The sequence below is a fragment of the Lissotriton vulgaris genome, chromosome 3_1, assembly GCF_964263255.1.
Source record: "Lissotriton vulgaris chromosome 3_1, aLisVul1.2, whole genome shotgun sequence".
Lineage (NCBI taxonomy): Eukaryota > Metazoa > Chordata > Amphibia > Caudata > Salamandridae > Lissotriton > Lissotriton vulgaris.
The window spans coordinates 502437429-502457159 of NC_141689.1; positions in this window are offsets into that span (position 1 = coordinate 502437429).

Here is a 19731-nt window from a genome sequence, read left to right on the forward strand (position 1 = left end):
AATGAGTCCAACCGCCCTATGGAAATTAACATGGGGAAAACAGGTTTTGCGACCCCCCTTTTATCTTGGTTTCACGAATCCCCCCCAAACTTTCAGGGAAGGAGCAGAGCACCGCGAGTCAAACTTGAGGAAAATTTCAGGCAGATCCCTCAACCGGCGCCAAAGTTATTCTCAATAGAATGTTGCGAAATCCCTATACAAAATAATCCTAACTATAACTACATACTGGCAACCGCCAGTAGGTAATATATATATGTATATATATGTAAATGTGGGATTCTTGTAAAGCGCACTGTTACTCTACCCGAGTGTCCTGGCGCTGTAGACCGCTGGGGAACCCGTCCTGGTTTTCCCTGTGAGATGGTCCCTTTCTGGGTATCTCCAGGGTGGAACCAGGCCTCCCTGGCGTCTGTGGGGGGCCGTTGTAGAGATGAGGCAAGCTTAATGCCCAGAGTTACCGAGTGTGTTCCCTGGTTAGAGTAGGCACTGAGGCGAGAATTATCGAGTCCGTTGACCCCTGGTCCACAACCCTGCCGCGTCGGGAATTGAACCCTGGTCCCGGGCCGTTCTCTGCTTACAGGTCTGCCGCCTCGAACCAGTCAGCCACACCTCTCCACAAATATATATATAATATATATATATATCCTTTAGATTATAGTAGTGACCCTTAATGGAATGGTTTTGAGAATGTCCATGTGTTTATAACGCATAAGTAAATGTAAATGTGGGTGTACTTGTAAAGCGCACTGCGACTCCATGGAGTATCCTGGCGCTGAAGACCGCTGGGGAACCCGTCCTGGTTTTCCCTGTGAGATGGTCCCTTTCTGGGTATCTCCAAGGTGAAACCAGGCATCCCCGGCGTATGTGGGGGGCCGTTGTAGAGATGAGGCAAGCTTAATGCCCAGAGTTGCCGAGTGTGTTCCCTGGTTAGTGTAGGCACTGAGGCGAGAATTATCGAGTCCGCTGGCACTGAGGCGAGAATTATCGAGTCCGCTGACCCTAGTCCACGACCATGCCGCGTGGGAATTGAACCTGTGGTCCCGGGCCGTTCTCTGCTTACGGGTCTGCCGCCTCTAACCAGTGAGCCACACCACTCCACCAATAGGCTCCCCAATTTCCATTTTATCTTCTAGTGATATGTACTTTTAGTGGGCTGTCCACATTTGGGAACATACATATTTTAGGACCTTTGGCCCATTCAAGAGATCCTCCTAAATTATTAAACACGAGGACTATCAGTATCATTTTATGGACTTAACCGGATAGATAAGTCCCTGTCATATCTATACTACAATTATTTGAGATAGACCCTGGATGAAGTAGTTCTTATTATGGGCTATATTTATATAATTGTATATTAAGACTTATTTAATAAAAAATATAATGTGTCTATGAGCAATGATGAGTATGAATGAGGGTGTCATTGTGGGTCTGAATGGTATTTACATGGGCCCAACGACAGTGCCACTACACAATAAGGCTAGTATTACCTTTTTAGTATAGCTTTGAATAAATTCAATGTTTTTAATTATGGACTAATTTGCAGCATGTTCTTATTATTAATTGTTTTATGAGTATTAGAAGAAGTCCTTGGGATATTTTGATGAATCTTTCTCTTCATCTCACTCTCCTCCCAATCAGAAGGGACCTCCATTCAACTCAATCAACGTCTCACCATGTGGTAGGAGTATGACAGCTAGCAGACTAAAATTAAATGGTGAAAAAACCGTGGTGATGGTAGTAGGTAACCACCCAAGCATATGAATGGAAGTCAATTGGCATACATGTCTTACCCCGTATAACACCACAAGAACACTGCGCTGTACCAACCAGAAGCTATTTGATGTGTCCAGATTAAAAAGGAACCAGAAGGGGAGGAAGCTATTTTGCTTTTTTTTATCTCCCAACCTTTGGAATACTTTCCCCCAGTACATCAGAAAAACTGAGTCTGAACTCAAATTCAGGAAACTGCTTAAAACCCACCTCTTTAACTACTGTCTTCTTTCAGCCTTATCTGTTGCTAAATTAGTGCGGGGAAGCCCTTCTTGGGTAGCTACACACTCTATAAAACCCTATAAAAAGATTAGAATACCTGAAATTCTGAAATGGTATTGACTTTATATGAGTGCAAACCAGTGCCCACTGGCACATAATCATGCATTAATGACAGCATTCAAGTGTGCGAGCAAATTATCATCTCTTTTCCACTTTTGGATTGCAGTGATGTTTCATTTCATATATGAATGTAACAAAGTTATTAGTAAAAATAAGCAAACCAAGGCCTCAGAAGAGGATATCAAAGGTGTCCTTCAGCTCCATTTGCATAATATTCACGTAAGTTATACTGCGCTAAAAACCTTTGTTTTGTAGGTCCTATAAATCTATGTAGGATCTGCACGTTTAGACAACATAAACTTTGGGATTGGTGTCCAGAATGATTCCAGACACCCCCAAAGGATATGTTAGCCTTTAGACCAGCTAGCTCACAGTGCCACTAAAAGCCCCCCAACCTTATCAAGGAGCAAACAGCTTCTGCCAGCTATCGAACATGACAAGCCTTGATCCTTCAGGGATCGTGGAAACAGTACAGTACTTTTCGTTTAGTCACTCATGCTCACTCCTTCTCAGAGAGATATACAGAATAAACGATTAGGACGACTTCAATAAGCTTTTATTGAACCAGCATCATTCTAGTATAAAATACGCGTGCTGAGACAACCATTAGACAGAAACTGATATATACGATTGCAAGCACCGACAGAGTAAATAAAAGGTAGAATTCTACCATAATGCTAAAACAGTGACTATATGCGGCATATAGATACATGGCAATAATCAAGGGTACTCCTAAAATGCGAACCCTAGCTAGGTGTACCAAAGTGTACCTAGCATGTATGTAGGTGTAGAGCCAAGAATCCCCCTAGGAAAGACTCAACCTCATTATCTGATGGGAAAGAACAAAGGACCCCATCTTGGTCTCGAGTTGGACACCTCACAAGGGGTGCCAGACCACTGCGTTTTGGAGTTTCTGCACAAAGAGAACTCAGAGTCTCGTGTCAGCATGGAAGTTTCTCCTGTAGTTTGACCCATGAAGATTTGGTGCTTATATACCCAAGAGGTACCCTCAGGGGGTCTACCTAGAATGGTACTGTGGGACTGCCATTCTAGGATGATGATAGAAGTGACTCTTGTACAGAGTTATTATACAGAAAATGGCAATCCTGCTGTAATGCTAAGAATCCTCGTACATAATAAATAAGGCTAGTTTTTTCAAAAGAAAACCACACTACATTTGTTTGGCACATAACTAGGTAAAAGGGCAGCCTCAGAGCCCTTAGGTCGAGCAAGGTAGGACAAATGTAGCTAAAAAGGGCACACATCAACTTAGGCCTATATTGGGGTGCATTGGGGCTCGTAATACTTTGAGGAATAAATGCATTTTGCAATAACATGTAGATAAACCTTGTGTTACTCTATAATCTGGATGTATGAGTAGGTCATGGATGTTGAATGTGTGAATGAGTGCATTGGGTGAACTGGGCTGCATTTAATAACTATAAGAACAGAGAGGGGCCCCACTCTTCAAAGGTACAGGGCACCGTATTTAGACTATTCGGTCAAGTAAGAGATCCCTTTGGGTATCTTTTATATCAAATCTGGGGAACCGAGTTTGAGTCTCGGCAATGACACTCAACATCCTTTGATTCTGGGCAAATCACTTATTCTCACCCTGCCTAACAAGAAATGAATGTGTACTTGTGTAATGTAACTAGAGCTCATCTAAAGTGCTCTGATAACTGAAACTTTCGGGTCAAGTTTGTGCTATATAAAACTCCAGAAAAACAAGTCTCACGCGCACGATCTGACTCATCCATCCTTGTACTCCCCTGGAAACATCAAGGTAAAACCCCAAGCTTTTAGAAAAGCTCTATACTTTGTTTGTAAAAAGACAATATGTCTATACTGAGCCATAGTTGATTTGCAGTTGAATGTTAAAAATGTTAAAAGAATAAAATCATAACAGTTAAAAAACAATGTTTGAGTACAGGTACAAATTTAACATATCATTCCCCCTCACACTAGTGAAAGGATCTCTTTCTTATCAGGACCAACAATACAAAGACAGTGGCTGCTCGTAATGTCGACAAGTAGTGGGGCGGGCACACACAAGCACACTCCCTTCTTCCCATCCCAAGCACCCACACACACATACTCACTCCCACCCATCTACATGTGCACTCATACCCATCCATTCACAGGCGCGCACACATACACCCATCATTCGCTAGCACATACCCATGCATTCACCCATTCAAAGCACACAGCACTAATTCACATACATTCTGTGTCTGCACGGCGCCTAGATAAATTATGAATTGGAATGATTTACAGAGGCTGCGTGCAATACGTTTTCAGTGGCGCTGTGGTGTCTTTCTGACTAGCCGTGACATATTTGCCAGTTACCTTGTTCCTTATTCTGCATACTTCGATCTGGGGATGCTGCAGCACTCTCGCTGCTTCCAATTGACTTTTTTTTGTAACTATATAAATAACCATGTAACTATCTTAACACACTTGCAGTCATATAATTATGTTAAAATCTTGAACAAATAAGTTGAAATTCAATCGTTTTGAAAATTGCAGTTTCATTGTTGTGAAATACGTCCCTAAATTCTACTTTCGCCAATCTGTAAAGGGGTGAGGATTCCTTAACAGATCCAGAGCGCCCACAAGAGCTTTAATGACGGCCGGGGTACTGTTGTTGTACAAAATATATTAGAAGGTACTTCAACTCTTATTAGTGCTGCCTTGTGTCTGCGTTACCTGTTTGAAATAAAACGATTTAAACAACTTCCTTCTGAGTGAAGTGGGGACTCCGACTGATTCATACATGGCGTGGGCTGGTAGCGCTGCAGGCTTGCTACAGATGGAGAGACAGTCGTATAGAAATACGGTTATCTATGTAACAGAATTTGGGAAGAGTGGCGCGTTTTGCATAGGGTATAGGGACTTACGTCTTACATATGTATTTTATTTTTTGTAACCAAAGTTTCTTATTCTGGCGGTTGGCCACAAACAGGACCAGCCTAGCACGTGAGGATCTAGCTGTGTAGGGGGCGGGGTGCCTTGGGCCGGAGGAGATTAACACCCCCCACCCGCTCCCGGTGGAATCTCATCTGAGAGCTGAATCTGTTGCCTGAAACGCCCCGGATGCCTCGCCACGCTCGGAGACACACACCCGCCTTGCACAGCTCTTGCTGCCTCTCACAATATTGCCAATAATATGATATTGGGGTGAATTCCGCTTTGCTGCCCTTCTAGGGAACTCGTTTTACCGATTTTCAGTTGAAAAGTCAATTTATAAACTTAATTTACCTATACCTTCCCCGCTTCCCGCCTTCAAGTTCCGACTCGAACTCCACTCCAGACTCCCGCCGTCCTTTTAATTCCCATGGTGCTCGACGTCATCACGCAGGAAGGCTGCAGGCAGTCTCCCTCCCCTCCCCTCCACCACAGCACAGCGCAGCGCCGTGATTGGTTCGGCCGGCTGCCCCAAACCACGTCATTTCTCTGTATGCTGCAGCACACAGAGAGCAGGGAGAGTGGGAGGGGTTACTCGAGGGCAGGGGGAGCGGCTTGCCCACAGTTACTAATACAGTTAATACTGTCTGTTTGGACAGACTCTCAGGCTGCCCAAACAGACAGTATTAACAGTGGGAAAGCCACTCCCCCCTGCCTTCGAGTAACCCCTCCCACTCTCTCAAGCAGGAACTTCTGCTTTCTCGCCGTGCGAGAAGGCAGAAACAAATGGTAGTTCTCTACTATTTGTTTCTGCATTCTCGCACGGCGAGAAAGCAGTGGGGCGGCGCCCAAACGCCCCCATGGAGGATCCACCACTGTACAAAGACAATTCATTGTTTATGTACATCTGCTTTACAATGCTCATGCAGAACCTATTGCAGTGATTCTTCTGTCTCTCATGAGATCTACAAATGGCTACTGCTTTCTTAAGAGATCTAAGAATACCTCACAGGACACAGGTTAGAATCTCAGCAAATCTGTCCATTGGCAAACAGAGTAGATCTTGCGATGCAATGATATCTTACAGGCAGTGGTTTCTGGGTGCGAGACACAATCAGGGTATCTGAGGCCAGGAGTGGATGATGGGGATAAAACCAAGATGAAATATAGCAGATGTGTTAAAGGAAATGTGTTTAGAGAGGCCTGGATGGCCTGTGGCTAGTACAGCTACAGAGTGTGATGGCAGCATCGAAGAATTTCTCGGGCACTGGCCTGGACTCAAGGCTATTTCAAAAGAAGAAGCCAAGGTGCCAGCAATGCTTTTGCTACTGTATGAGTTAAGAAATGCAGAAATGGGCAGCTTACCTTGACAATATAAATCCAACATTATTAAAACTATAAAGTGAAAGAGGGCAGAATACTTCAGGCTCAGCACTTAATGCTGCTCAATTTCATAGGTATCAGTATAGATTTCATAGTGCTCGCTTTGTAATGCAGGACTTCCCTGAAGGCAGCTGAAGCAATGATGGAATCGAGACCAGTATTAGACCGTGACATCATAATGTAAATTGCAAAAATTGATATTAATGGTTACCTCCAACAAACGCAAAAACAACAGGCGATGGACAGACTGCAGAACAATGTCATACATTCACTCCAGTACAGAGATCTGGGCTTAAATCCATCGTTTTTTTGCTCACCATGCCATTCCAGTTTGAACCCAGCCATATGCAAATCAGTCTTGACCCTGTGCCCCATGGGAACAGTACAGCCCGAACTGCCAAGCCAGGTCTTCCCTGGACTGGAAACAAGCATCCAAGGACCGGTTTCGGGTTTCCTGGATAGCCACTGATGTCACTTTGAAGGTACCTTCTCCTATTTCAGACATGCCCAATTCTAGGGGTAAGGGCTTAGGGGTTAGGCAAAGGCATTCCCTCCACTCACAGACTGGCACTTGGCATAACAGTAGAAACCACAGAGCTCTCCTGAGAACAGTCCTGGACCAGTAAAGACTCAGAAGCTGTACTGCCCTACTGCTGACGAAAGAACCTGAAGAAACACTGGACCTGCTTGCCTTGAACCTCGGACCTCAAGGGTGTCTCCAAGGGTCAGCTGGCTGACCTCTTGCTTGAACTACAGGGACACAGAATGCTTCCAGAGGCACTTTCACTGCAATTGTCCAGCTGACCATTTCCAATTAGACCTGACCTTAACACTGCTGCTGGAGTAAGTCCTAACCCCAAGAGGTGCCCCCATGTCCGTGACCCTTGGCTGGTATTAGAGATTACTCTTCCTGTCTCCAAGAAGTGGGATTTAGAAATGTGTTGCCAAATTTCTACTTGGAGAACCAACAAGTCAAATCACTGGTTGACCTCATCTTGCTGGTTTACCCTGCTGAAGGAGATCTGACTTCCAGAAACATATCTAAGTCTAAACATGGAGACTTTCATTGGGACTCATGCTGAGCAGCATCCAATTGACGTTGAAGCCTTCCTAGGCACTGACTTTGGAATTTGTCTGCCCCCAGCTTTCCTGCCTTCATCGATGACTGCCCCGGAACCCCACTCTTTAGCAACTAAGCATGGGCGGAAAATCCGTTACGCTCGCAGATTTTGCGGATTTTCGGTAAATTCGCAATCCGAGAGATTTGCGGATTTCCCGCAAAATCCGCAAATTCGCACGCAGCGGATTTTTTTTTTCTTGGTGATACAATTTTTGCGGCGCGCGGCGTTTACTTCCCGTCATTCATCGTTTGCCGAGTTATTTTTCTTGATATTTTGCGAGTGCTGCACCATTTTGGATCTTGCTGCGGGATCCCGCGGGAATTTGGCAAGCGCGATTACGTAATCGCGGCATGCCAACTTTTACAGCGAGAGTTTGTCAACGCGAGTACGCCGTGATCACGTATCGCGGTACTTCGCAATTGTGAGCTTGGAGATGCGGCGAGCAGCAACAATCTCGCACGCGCGAAAATATAAAATTTGCAATTCTGCACAAGAAATCCACCAGCAAGCAGCATAAACCTTCTGGAAATGATGATTTTTATCTGAATAACTCCTCAGGTTGACATTTGCCTGCACTTTTTTTGCGAAGAGTCCATTTTGGGGAGGGGAGGGGGTGGGAGGAAAGAAGTGCCCCACAGTCTTCAACTTCCTGTTCCTGTCCAGCAGGCTCCTCCCAGTGCTTTGTCCATCTCCTGGTCACTTTTCATTTGGATCTGGAGCTGGAAGGATTACTTTTTGTGGATGCTGCCGGATATTTGGATTTGAGGCCTTTTTGACTTTCTTAGGATCACTTTTGGATTAGAAATTTCACAAGTAAGTTTGTTTGGGGCATTACAGTTGCTGCAACTACAATTTTGGAATTTTCGATTTTTGGGCTGTTTTGGGGCCTTTTGCCCAGGGGTACTCAGTGGTGAGTCTTTCTGTGGGGTGTTTTGAATTGAAACATCATGGAGGGGCTGGATGGCTTGGGGTTGTGCTGATTTTTCTGTGATTTTCGTTTTTTTGGCCTGTTGTGGCCTTTTCACCCGGGGTAGTGAGTGGTGCATGTGCCTAGTCTTTCTGTGGGTTGTCTTGAATTTAAACATCATGGAGGGGCTGGATGGCATGGGATTGTGCTGATTTTTCTGTGATTTTTGTTTTTTTGGCCTGTTGTGGACAGGCCATGTGGTTGGGGGCCATTTTGAGTGCTGCTACAGGCCCTGGCCATGTGCTGTGATGGAGGGGGCCATTTTGAATGCAGGCAGTGTTCTCAGGCCTGCACCCATTTTGCCTAGCTTTCATCCATTATGCCCAGGGATAGTGAGTGGTGCATGGGCCTAGTCTTTCTGTGGGTTGTCTTGAATTTAAACATCATGGAGGGGCTGGATGGCATGGGATTGTGCTGCTTTTTCTGTGATTTTCGTTTTTTGGGCCTGTTGTGGACAGGCCATGTGGTTGGGGGCCATTTTGAGTGCTGCTACAGGCCCTGGCCATGTGCTGTGATGGAGGGGGCCATTTTGAATGCAGGCAGTGTTCTCAGGCCTGCACCCATTTTGCCTAGCTTTCATCCATTATGCCCAGGGGTAGTGAGTGGTGCATGGGCCTAGTCTTTCTGTGGGTTGTCTTGAATTTAAACATCATGGATGGGCTGGATGGCATGGGATTGTGCTGATTTTTCTGTGATTTTCGTTTTTTGGGCCTGTTGTGGACAGGCCATGTGGTTGGAGGCCATTTTGAGTGCTGCTACAGGCCCTGGCCATGTGCTGTGATGGAGGGGGCCATTTTGAATGCAGGCAGTGTTCTCAGGCCTGCACCCATTTTGCCTAGCTTTCATCCATTATGCCCAGGGGTAGTGAGTGGTGCATGGGCCTAGTCTTTCTGTGGGTTGTCTTGAATTTAAACATCATGGAGGGGCTGGATGGCATGGGATTGTGCTGATTTTTCTGTGATTTTCGTTTTTTGGGCCTGTTGTGGACAGGCCATGTGGTTGGGGGCCATTTTGAGTGCTGCTACAGGCCCTGGCCATGTGCTGTGATGGAGGGAGCCATTTTGAATGCAGGCAGTGTTCTCAGGCCTGCACCCATTTTGCCTAGCTTTCATCCATTATGCCCAGGGGTAGTGAGTGGTGCATGGGCCTAGTCTTTCTGTGGGTTGTCTTGAATTTAAACATCATGGAGGGGCTGGATGGCATGGGATTGTGCTGATTTTTCTGTGATTTTCGTTTTTTGGGCCTGTTGTGGACAGGCCATGTGGTTGGGGGCCATTTTGAGTGCTGCTACAGGCCCTGGCCATGTGCTGTGATGGAGGGGGCCATTTTGAATGCAGGCAGTGTTCTCAGGCCTGCACCCATTTTGCCTAGCTTTCATCCATTATGCCCAGGTGTAGTGAGTGGTCCATGGGCCTAGTCTTTCTGTGGGCTGTCTTGAATTTAAACATCATGGAGGGGCTGGATGGCATGGGATTGTGCTGATTTTTCTGTGATTTTCGTTTTTGGGCCTGTTGTGGACAGGCCATGTGGTTGGGGGCCATTTTGAGTGCTGCTACAGGCCCTGGCCATGTGCTGTGATGGAGGGGGCCATTTTGAATGCAGGCAGTGTTCTCAGGCCTGCACCCATTTTGCCTAGCTTTCATCCATTATGCCCAGGGGTAGTGAGTGGTGCATGGGCCTAGTCTTTCTGTGGGTTGTCTTGAATTTAAACATCATGGAGGGGCTGGATGGCATGGGATTGTGCTGATTCTTCTGTGATTTTCGTTTTTTGGGCCTGTTGTGGACAGGCCATGTGGTTGGGGGCCATTTTGAGTGCTGCTACAGGCCCTGGCCATGTGCTGTGATGGAGGGGGCCATTTTGAATGCAGGCAGTGTTCTCAGGCCTGCACCCATTTTGCCTAGCTTTCATCCATTATGCCCAGGGGTAGTGAGTGGTGCATGGGCCTAGTCTTTCTGTGGGTGGTCTTGAATTTAAACATCATGGAGGGGCTGGATGGCATGGGATTGTGCTGATTTTTCTGTGATTTTCGTTTTTTGGGCCTGTTGTGGACAGGCCATGTGATTGGGGGCCATTTTGAGTGCTGCTACAGGCCCTGGCCATGTGCTGTGATGGAGGGGGCCATTTTGAATGCAGGCAGTGCTCTCAGGCCTGCACCCATTTTGCCTAGTTTTCATCCATTATGCCCAGGGGTAGTGAGTGGTGCATGGGCCTAGTCTTTCTGTGGGTTGTCTTGAATTTAAACATCATGGAGGGGCTGGATGGCATGTGATTGTGCTGATTTTTCTGTGATTTTCGTTTTTTGGGCCTGTTGTGGACAGGCCATGTGGTTGGAGGCCATTTTGAGTGCTGCTACAGGCCCTGGCCATGTGCTGTGATGGAGGGGGCCATTTTGAATGCAGGCAGTGTTCTCAGGCCTGCACCCATTTTGCCTAGCTTTCATCCATTATGCCCAGGGGTAGTGAGTGGTGCATGAGCCTAGTCTTTCTGTGGGTTGTCTTGAATTTAAACATCATGGAGGGGCTGGATGGCATGGGATTGTGCTGATTTTTCTGTGATTTTCGTTTTTTGGGCCTGTTGTGGAAGGCCATGTGGTTGGGGGCCATTTTGAGTGCTGCTACAGGCCCTGGCCATGTGCTATGATGGAGGGAGCCATTTTGAATGCAGGTAGTGTTCTCAGGCCTGCACCCATTTTGCCTAGCTTTCATCCATTATGCCCAGGGGTAGTGAGTGGTGCATGGGCCTAGTCTTTCTGTGGGTTGTCTTGAATTTAAACATCATGGAGGGGCTGGATGGCATGGGATTGTGCTGATTTTTCTGTGATTTTCGTTTTTTGGGCCTGTTGTGGACAGGCCATGTGGTTGGGGGCCATTTTGAGTGCTGCTACAGGCCCTGGCCATGTGCTGTGATGGAGGGGGCCATTTTGAATGCAGGCAGTGTTCTCAGGCCTGCACCCATTTTGCCTAGCTTTCATCCATTATGCCCAGGGGTAGTGAGTGGTGCATGGGCCTAGTCTTTCTGTGGAGTGTCTTGAATTTTAAACATCATGGAGGGGCTGGATGGCTTGGGATTGTGCTGATTTTTCTGTGATTTTCGTTTTTTTTGGCCTGTTGTTGTGGCCTTTTCACCAGGGGTAGTGACTAGTGAGTGTTGCATGTACCTAGTCTTTCTGTGGGGTGTCTTGAATTTAAGCATCATGGAGGGCATGGGATTGTGCAGATTTTTCTGTTTTTTTTCGATTTTTTGGGGGTGTATAACTGAACTGATGTTCCTCTGTCTTCCATTGCTTTTAGGTGCACAAGACTCAAGAGAACCACCAGTGCCAGGAAGAAGTCCTGCAGCGGTGTGTGTGTGCAACATAACGTCACGCGACGTTACGTCTGGCCTGAGACAACTCTACAATTTGTGCAACTGCGGCCTGCTGTCTGACCTGCTCTGAAGAAGATGGCCCCAAAAAAAGGTCTCCGTAGCTCCTCTAGCAAGAAAGTTGCTAGTAAGGAGCAGAAGAAGCAAGTTACCAAGGAGGCTGGTGTGCCGGCCGCCGCGTTTTTTGGGAGCAAAAAAAAAAGTACGCCTGCAGCAGCAGCAGGATCTGATGGGGACCAAGCTGGGAGCAGCACCCCCGCTCCATTGGGTTCAGTGCCTCCACCACCAGGCCAACTTAAGTCAAAGCCCTTGAGTGCTTCAGAGGCACTCAGTGTACTTCTCCAATCACCATCGACCAGTGATGTTGGCTCATCGCAAGAAAGTAGCAGCAATGTCCCTGAATCAACACAGGTTGTTGTAACTCATCTGACAAGTGTTGAACAACCACAGCCGCAACAACAACACCATGTGCAAGTACAAGCCCAAGTACATGTGGAAGGAGAGGCAGCGCAAGGAGATGCGCAAGCAGAGGTGGATAGAGGGTCACAAGTGCCCACAATAGTTGTTCCTCCCGAAGTAGGGGCACATCAGGAAATCGACAATCAAGCCGAGGTATCATTGGAAGCCACTCCTCCTGATGATCATTCATTGTCTTCCACATCCCTAGCAAGGAAAAGATCAAGGTTGGTGTCTACATCTTCTTCAAGCCCACCTCCTTCTGATGATACGGATCCCAATTGGGAACCAGCACCACTGCCGTCTGAGAGTGAGGCACACCATGATCTGACAAAGGTACCTAAGCGTAAAAGGAAGGTCATTGAAAAACTCATAGTATGGAGTGTGATGAGGCTCAACAAGAAGTGACGGATACTGCTGCTGATGAAGCCTCTCATGATGACGACGAGCCAGTCATCATAAAGGTCACTGCAGCCCCAGCGGGCATGCAGCAAAGAGACATTTTGACCCTATCCCGAGAAGCTGCTGAGCGTGATGATGATGTCGACGAGGAGGCAACGGAAATACAACAATCATTGAATTTGGAGTTAACTAGTACACCAACACCTACCGCTTCCATATTTCTTCCTCGCAAGAAGGGACATCCATCCACCTCGACCTCAATTAGTGGTGGTGAAAGTGCAAAACGTACTGAAGTTCGGCAATCCACATCCTCCACTTCATCTGGCATTAACAGCAGGACCACCACCACCAGTATCGCCGCCTCCTCCGGCCCCCAAAGACATTTCAAGTCTCCCGTTTGGGACTTCTTTAGTGTTTGCCCAAAAAAGGAAAACGTAGCCATTTGTAGCATTTGTAAGCTTCGAGTTAGTCGTGTTAAGTTTGGTACCAACTATGGTACCGGAGGCCAGAGAGGTCATCTTAGGAGAACGCACGCTGTCCAATGGTTTGCGCACCTAGAGGCGATCAAGGAAGCCCGAATTGCACGTAATGAAAACGTTGATTTTTCATCTGATGATGACGAGGAGGAAGAAGACGATTCAAACACTTCACTTACACCCAGTACCCCTGTCAGCAGCACACCCCATGTGAGCCACACTAAGAGTGTGGGAGAGAGTGAGACACCAATGCGAAAAAGTTCATCAGCGAGCGTAACTGGGTCGAAGATATCATCATCGTCATCCCGTAAATCCTTGGTCCAGGGCAACATTAAAAAGATGTTGTTTACAGAAGCGCAATATGAAAGCAACCACCCACTGACGCGTCTGTATAACACTAAGCTGGCTAAAATGCTAGCTCTGGACCTTCTCCCTTTTTCTTTTGTAGAAGGGGTTGGTTTTCTAGAATTAGTGGCAGCGCTCTGCCCTAAATGGAAGGTTCCTAGCCGGTTCTATTTTGCCCGAGTTGCGGTTCCAGCACTACATGAAGATGTTCTGGAGGTGATTGGGGCAGCTTTGCAGAAGAGTGCTGTTCACACTATACATCTGGCAACAGACATGTGGACCAGTGGCGCAGGCGCTGATTACATGTGCATCACTGCACACTGGGTCTCTTTTTCAGGGGCTAAAGCAAAGCTAAACGCAGGTGTTGACCCGGACATTGTTTTTAAAGCTGCTCGGAAACATGCAACACTAGCCATGTTTGGTTTGGAGAAACGTCACACAGCACAAAACATTTTGGATGTATTTAACACAAAGGTCCTTGACTGGCTGTCCCCAAAAAAACGCCAGGTTGGTTATGTTTCCACGGACAATGGCGCCAATATAGTTAAGGCCATGCAGCTGGGTGACTATTTCAGAGTGCTGTGTTTGGCGCACTGTATAAACCTGGTTGTCAAAAAATTCTTGGGTGATAAAGACAGTGCAGCGTACAGAGTAGTGGACACCTGCCGAAAAATGTGCAACCATTTCAGCCATTCTTTTAAGGCCCGGAAGCATCTGAGGAGCCTGCTATATGAACGTCAAATGCCAGTGAAAGCACTCATCCAGGAGGTGGTAACACGTTGGAACTCAACCTTCTACATGCTTGAGCGTCTGTATGAGCAGTATACGGTACTCGATCACTATTTCTTAACACAGGGTACAGCTCAGAAGGAGGACCTGAGGATGGGTGCGGCGCAATGGAACATAGTTAAAAGCCTGACACGCATGCTTCGTCCTTTTGAGTTCTTCACGCGCGCAGTCAGCAAGGAGGACTGTAATTTGGGAAAAGCTATCCCATTGTTGTACATGCTGGAGCACCAACTGAAAGAGGTGTGTTCTGTGTTTGAAAAAGATGAAAAAAAACAAGACCCTTTTGTTCTGGCTGAGAAATTATTAGAGCACCTACAAGGTGATGAACGTCTTAAAATGATCCACTCAAACCAGCATTACATTTGTGCTACTATTCTGGATCCACGCTACAAAAAGGCGCTGGCAGGCCAAGCATTCTTTCCTTTTGCTGATGAAGATGTTACAAAGTACAAACAGTGGATAGCCTCCTCAGCTAAGAGGTTTGAAAGAGAACGGCAGCAAATTGAAGGAAAAGGTAGTACATCAGCATCAGCAGGCCATCCCCAGTCCCAACAATCCACTTCTGCACCTGTGGCTGCGGCACAAGTGACCTCTCAGCCGTTAAAGAGACCGGCAACCGGATCATCTGCACCACCAGACACAACAGTAACATTGGAGGCTGAAGAGGATTGGCTAGCTCGGCTTGGGTTTGGTTCTCAAAAGGTCACAGCAACAGCTAAGCAAAGTGGAGGAACCTTGGAGGAGAAGCTTGATTCGATGGTGAAGGACTATCTGAATGACTCAACAGAGGTCTATGTTAATGCTGACCCATTGGCGTATTGGCATGGGAAAAAAGAATTGTGGCCACAGCTCTCCAACCTGGCTTTAAACTACTTGTCTTGCCCACTCGCAAGCATGTCTTCTGAACGTGTTTTCAGTGCTGCTGGTGGCATTGTAACTCCCAAACGGAGCCGCCTCTCGCCCAAAAATGTGGAGAGGTTAACAATGATCAAGATGAATCAGCACCTCATACCACCAGATTACAGAGTACGAGAAAGCGCGCCGGATGAAGACGACGTGGACAGCAACATAGATGAGGGAATTTCTTCTCTGTCAGGTGACAATGAGCTCACCCTGCCTGAATTCGCAGAGTATGATGAAGAAGCCTTATTCTTATTCATGGACCGTGATACCGAGCCCTGAAAATGAGACAATGAATCAATAACTTTCTTGTTCATCCTTATTCACTTTTATTCCTGTGTGTCTGTCTTTCTTTGTTGTGCACAGTTAATATAATTCAAACTGTAATCACCTAATCACAAAAACAAGCCTATCAGCAGAACTGTCTTCACTTGTTTGCTTATTAATTTGAAGGTGCCGCAGTCTGCATTCCTCAGGTTCACATGTTCAGAAGAACATGCTCCTCTATCCTGCTCCTCCTGACTCCTATTTCCATCAAAGCAGAGGGCTGGTTTACGCCCAATGAAGAAAGACTCAGCACTTATGGGGGTGTTGTTCTACCTCTTTGCGGGTGAGTTGACGGCTCTGGGGCCATTGCTGGAAAGTTCTAATACCGGATAAAAGTGGTTTGGACCAAATCCGAGGCGTACATTTTTTGGTGTTTTTGCTGACTTGCTTGCCTTTGAGGTGCTCTTTTGGGGGGTTTCGGCTGTTTGTGGGTAAGTTTCGGGGTCTGGGAGCACTGCTGGGACACTCTAATCTTGATTGCATTTGCTTTTCAGGAAATCCGTGGTGGCAAACCGGACTTATAGCCTAGCTACACAGCGCGTTTGGACCGAAGGCCGAGAAATATTGTAAGTAGGAGATGTTGCTTTTGGCCTGTTTGGGGGTGTTATGCTTTTTGGCGGGTGGGTTGGCGGGTCTTGGGGCATTCCTGGGAAGGTCTAATACCGGGTATAAGTGGTTGGGACAAAATCCACGCCGATTTTTTGTTGTTGCTATTTCTGACATTTTGCTCAATGTAGCGTTTTCGGGGGCCTGTTTGGGGGGCTTCCTGGTGTTTGTGGGTGGGTTTCGGGGTCTGGGAGCACTGCTGGCTATGGATACTTTACTTTGCAAGAGGTTTGAAGCAAATCCATGGTGGCAGAGGGGAGTTAGGGCCTAGCTGCAGAGCGCGCGCGGAGTGATTTGGGAAATTTGGAAAAAAATGACTAAGTCCCCATTTTTGTACTTTTGCGCTTTGGCTGTTTGGGGATCTTCTACTGGGTTTCTCCTGGGTTGACGGCTCTGGGGCCATTGCTGGGAAACTCTAATACCGGATAAAAGTGGTTTGGACAAAATCCGAGGCGGAAATTTTGTTTGTGTTTTTGCTGACTTGCTTGCCTTTGAGGTGCTCTTTGGGGGGTTCCGGCTGTTTGTGGGTGAGTTTCGGGGTCTGGGAGCACTGCTGGGACACTCTAATCTTGATTGCATTTGCTTTTCAGGAAATCCGTGGTGGCAAACCGGACTTATGGCCTAGCTACACAGCGCGTTTGGACCGAAGGCCGAGAAATATTGTAAGTAGGAGATGTTGCTTTTGGCCTGTTTGGGGGTGTTATGCTTTTTGGCGGGTGGGTTGGCGGGTCTTGGGGCATTCCTGGGAAGGTCTAATACCGGGTAGAAGTGGTTGGGACAAAATCCACGCCGATTTTTTGTTGTTGCTATTTCTGACATTTTGCTCACTGTAGCGTTTTCGGGGGCCTGTTTGGGGGGCTTCCTGGTGTTTGTGGGTGGGTTTCGGGGTCTGGGAGCACTGCTGGCTATGGATACTTTACTTTGCAAGAGGTTTGAAGCAAATCCATGGTGGCAGAGGGGAGTTAGGGCCTAGCTGCAGAGCGCGCGCGGAGTGATTTGGGAAATTTGGGAAAAAATGACTAAGTCCCCATTTTTGTACTTTTGCTCTTTGGCTGTTTGGGGGTCTTCTACTCGTTTTCTCCTGGGTAGACGGCTCTGGGGCCATTGCTGGGAAGCTCTAATACCGGATAAAAGTGGTTTGGACAAAATCCGAGGCGGAATTTTTTTGTGTTTTTGCTGACTTGCTTGCCTTTGAGGTGCTCTTAGGGGGGGTTCCGTCTGTTTGTGGGTGAGTTTCGGGGTCTGTGAGCACTGCTGGGACACTCTAATCTTGATTGCATTTGCTTTTCAGGAAATGCGTGGTGGCAAACCAGACTTATGGCCTAGCCACACAGCGCGTTTGGACCGAAGGCCGAGAAATATTGTAAGTAGGAGATGTTGCTTTTGGCCTGTTTGGGGGTGTTATGCTTTTTGGCGGGTGGGTTGGCGGGTCTTGGGGCATTCCTGGGAAGGTCTAATACCGGATAGAAGTGGTTGGGACAAAATCCATGCGGAAAAGCCTTTTGGCACTTTTTGTAACTTAGGGTTCGTTAGGGTTAGCCCTAGCAGCAGGATTGCATGTGTTTCGGGGTGTTCTAGATTTTTGCAACTGAGTTCTGGGGTCTTACAGCACTCGTGAGAATGTGTAATTTTGGTTGCAAGTCATTTGAAGAAAATCCATGGTGGGAAAGGGGGGATTTGGCATAGTTAAAGAAAGCCTTTGCCACTATTCTTAACTTAGGGTTCGTTAGGGTTAGCAGTATTTCTATTGCATGTGTTTGGGTGGGGGGGTTTCGAGTCTTGGAGCGATGCTGGCTATGGATACTTTTGCTTGGTTGCTTGCAAGTGGTTTGAATGCAATCCACGGTGGGTAAGGGGGTATTTGGGCCTACTTTTACTTTCAAAGTACGTTTTGTCACCAGTTTTCTGCTAGGCCTCGTTTTTTGAGATTTGATTGGGGGTCTTCTACATTTTTGCGACTGGCTTTAGTAAGGGTCTGGGTGGGAGCACTTCTGGGAAGATCTAATTTTGTTCTAAAACACAGTTTACAGTACACCTAGCTTGAGGGGAAAGATCCGCTACATTAATTTGCCCATACTTAGTTATCCTTCAAAAGGTGACTCAGACAGAGTACGCACTTTCAAAAATATTGTACTGTCTACTAGGAAAATCAAAGTGTGACTTTTTGCACTCCACAGCCTACATACCTTATATTTATTTATCAGTGGTGTTGTAATATTATATCACTTCCTGTTTTTCGTTGAATAATTACAGGCCGGGTTTCAGTCTGTGCAATGGGGAAAAAAGGATGGAGTCAGGCTTCACATTAGCGAGCCGCAATTCAGCATCCGACAGGCAGGCAGTGGACAGGGTGTCTTCTGGTCACCAACATTGATGGACGAAGCGTCAGATGGAATGGAGGAGTGCCGCTAATAAGAGGAATTTTTTTCTGCATGCAACTTACTTACCAAATTCAACAGGACAACTACAACAACATACAGATACAGTGTCCATTGTGTTTTTCTATGACTGTGACTGCATTTCTTGGATCTCTCTCTGCTTCTAAATTGATCCCTTAACACATCACTTAGTCCACTCCACTATCACATCTGCACCACACATAGTCATTTGTAAGTGCTCCTACGTAATTCGCAAGTCGCAGCACGCCCCAGCCCGTAGAGGACTGGGATGGCCCCAATGATGAAGCATGTCACCAAGAGGCAACCCTGGTGAGTGAGGGGACACCTAGAAAAAGAGCAATTTCTCCTTTTCTATCTACTATACCTTCCAGACCAACCCCATTGAGTGTTGTGAATGGATTTATAGTGACCAGCAAGGCTCTCAGGTATCTGGCAACAGAGGCCTTATCTTGAATATAGTTATCAATATTTCCACACACGCCCTGTACTGTCGCATTCTTCCTTCCACAGTTGTCGAAAGTACTACTTACTTTTCACTGACATGCATGCAGTAGTGCATGCACCTTCAAAGATTGATGGATAGGTTTGTACCCAAAGATTTGTTTATGTTCACAATTGTTTGTCCATGCTGTGCTATTTTTTCTTGTCTCCCAAAACCTTTCCCAAAACCCCCCATACCCATCCATTTTTCAAACCCTAACCCTTTTCCCCCGGGCTGTGTGGTTTTGATTGATGTGTGACTAAATTACAGCAATAAATCCACACACTTGCTGGGGAGGATAAGGTGATACCAACAGGCTGGTGAAGAAATCCGAGGATATATTCTTACTCTGCTTGACAAAGACCCATGGCTAATGTCAAAGAACTTCAACCGAATTAGTAGTTATACTTTACCATTTGTTAGGCTACAATGTGGCACTGTTCTACTGTACTGTCACCTGCTATATTCTCTATTGTACCGTTGTATTGCTCAGGAGGACAAACCAGATTTCATTTTCTTTTTTTTCATAGGCATGCAACTGCCACTGTGTCACACCACTAGTACCACCGCTATGAGGAAATTTTATCCGCCCAGGATTGCCAACCTTATTCGCTGTTTCCCGTGGAGCCAGCCCTGGGCCTAGCCCTACTTGCAAACAGAAATTACAGGTAAGATAGGCGTTTGGTTGGAGGT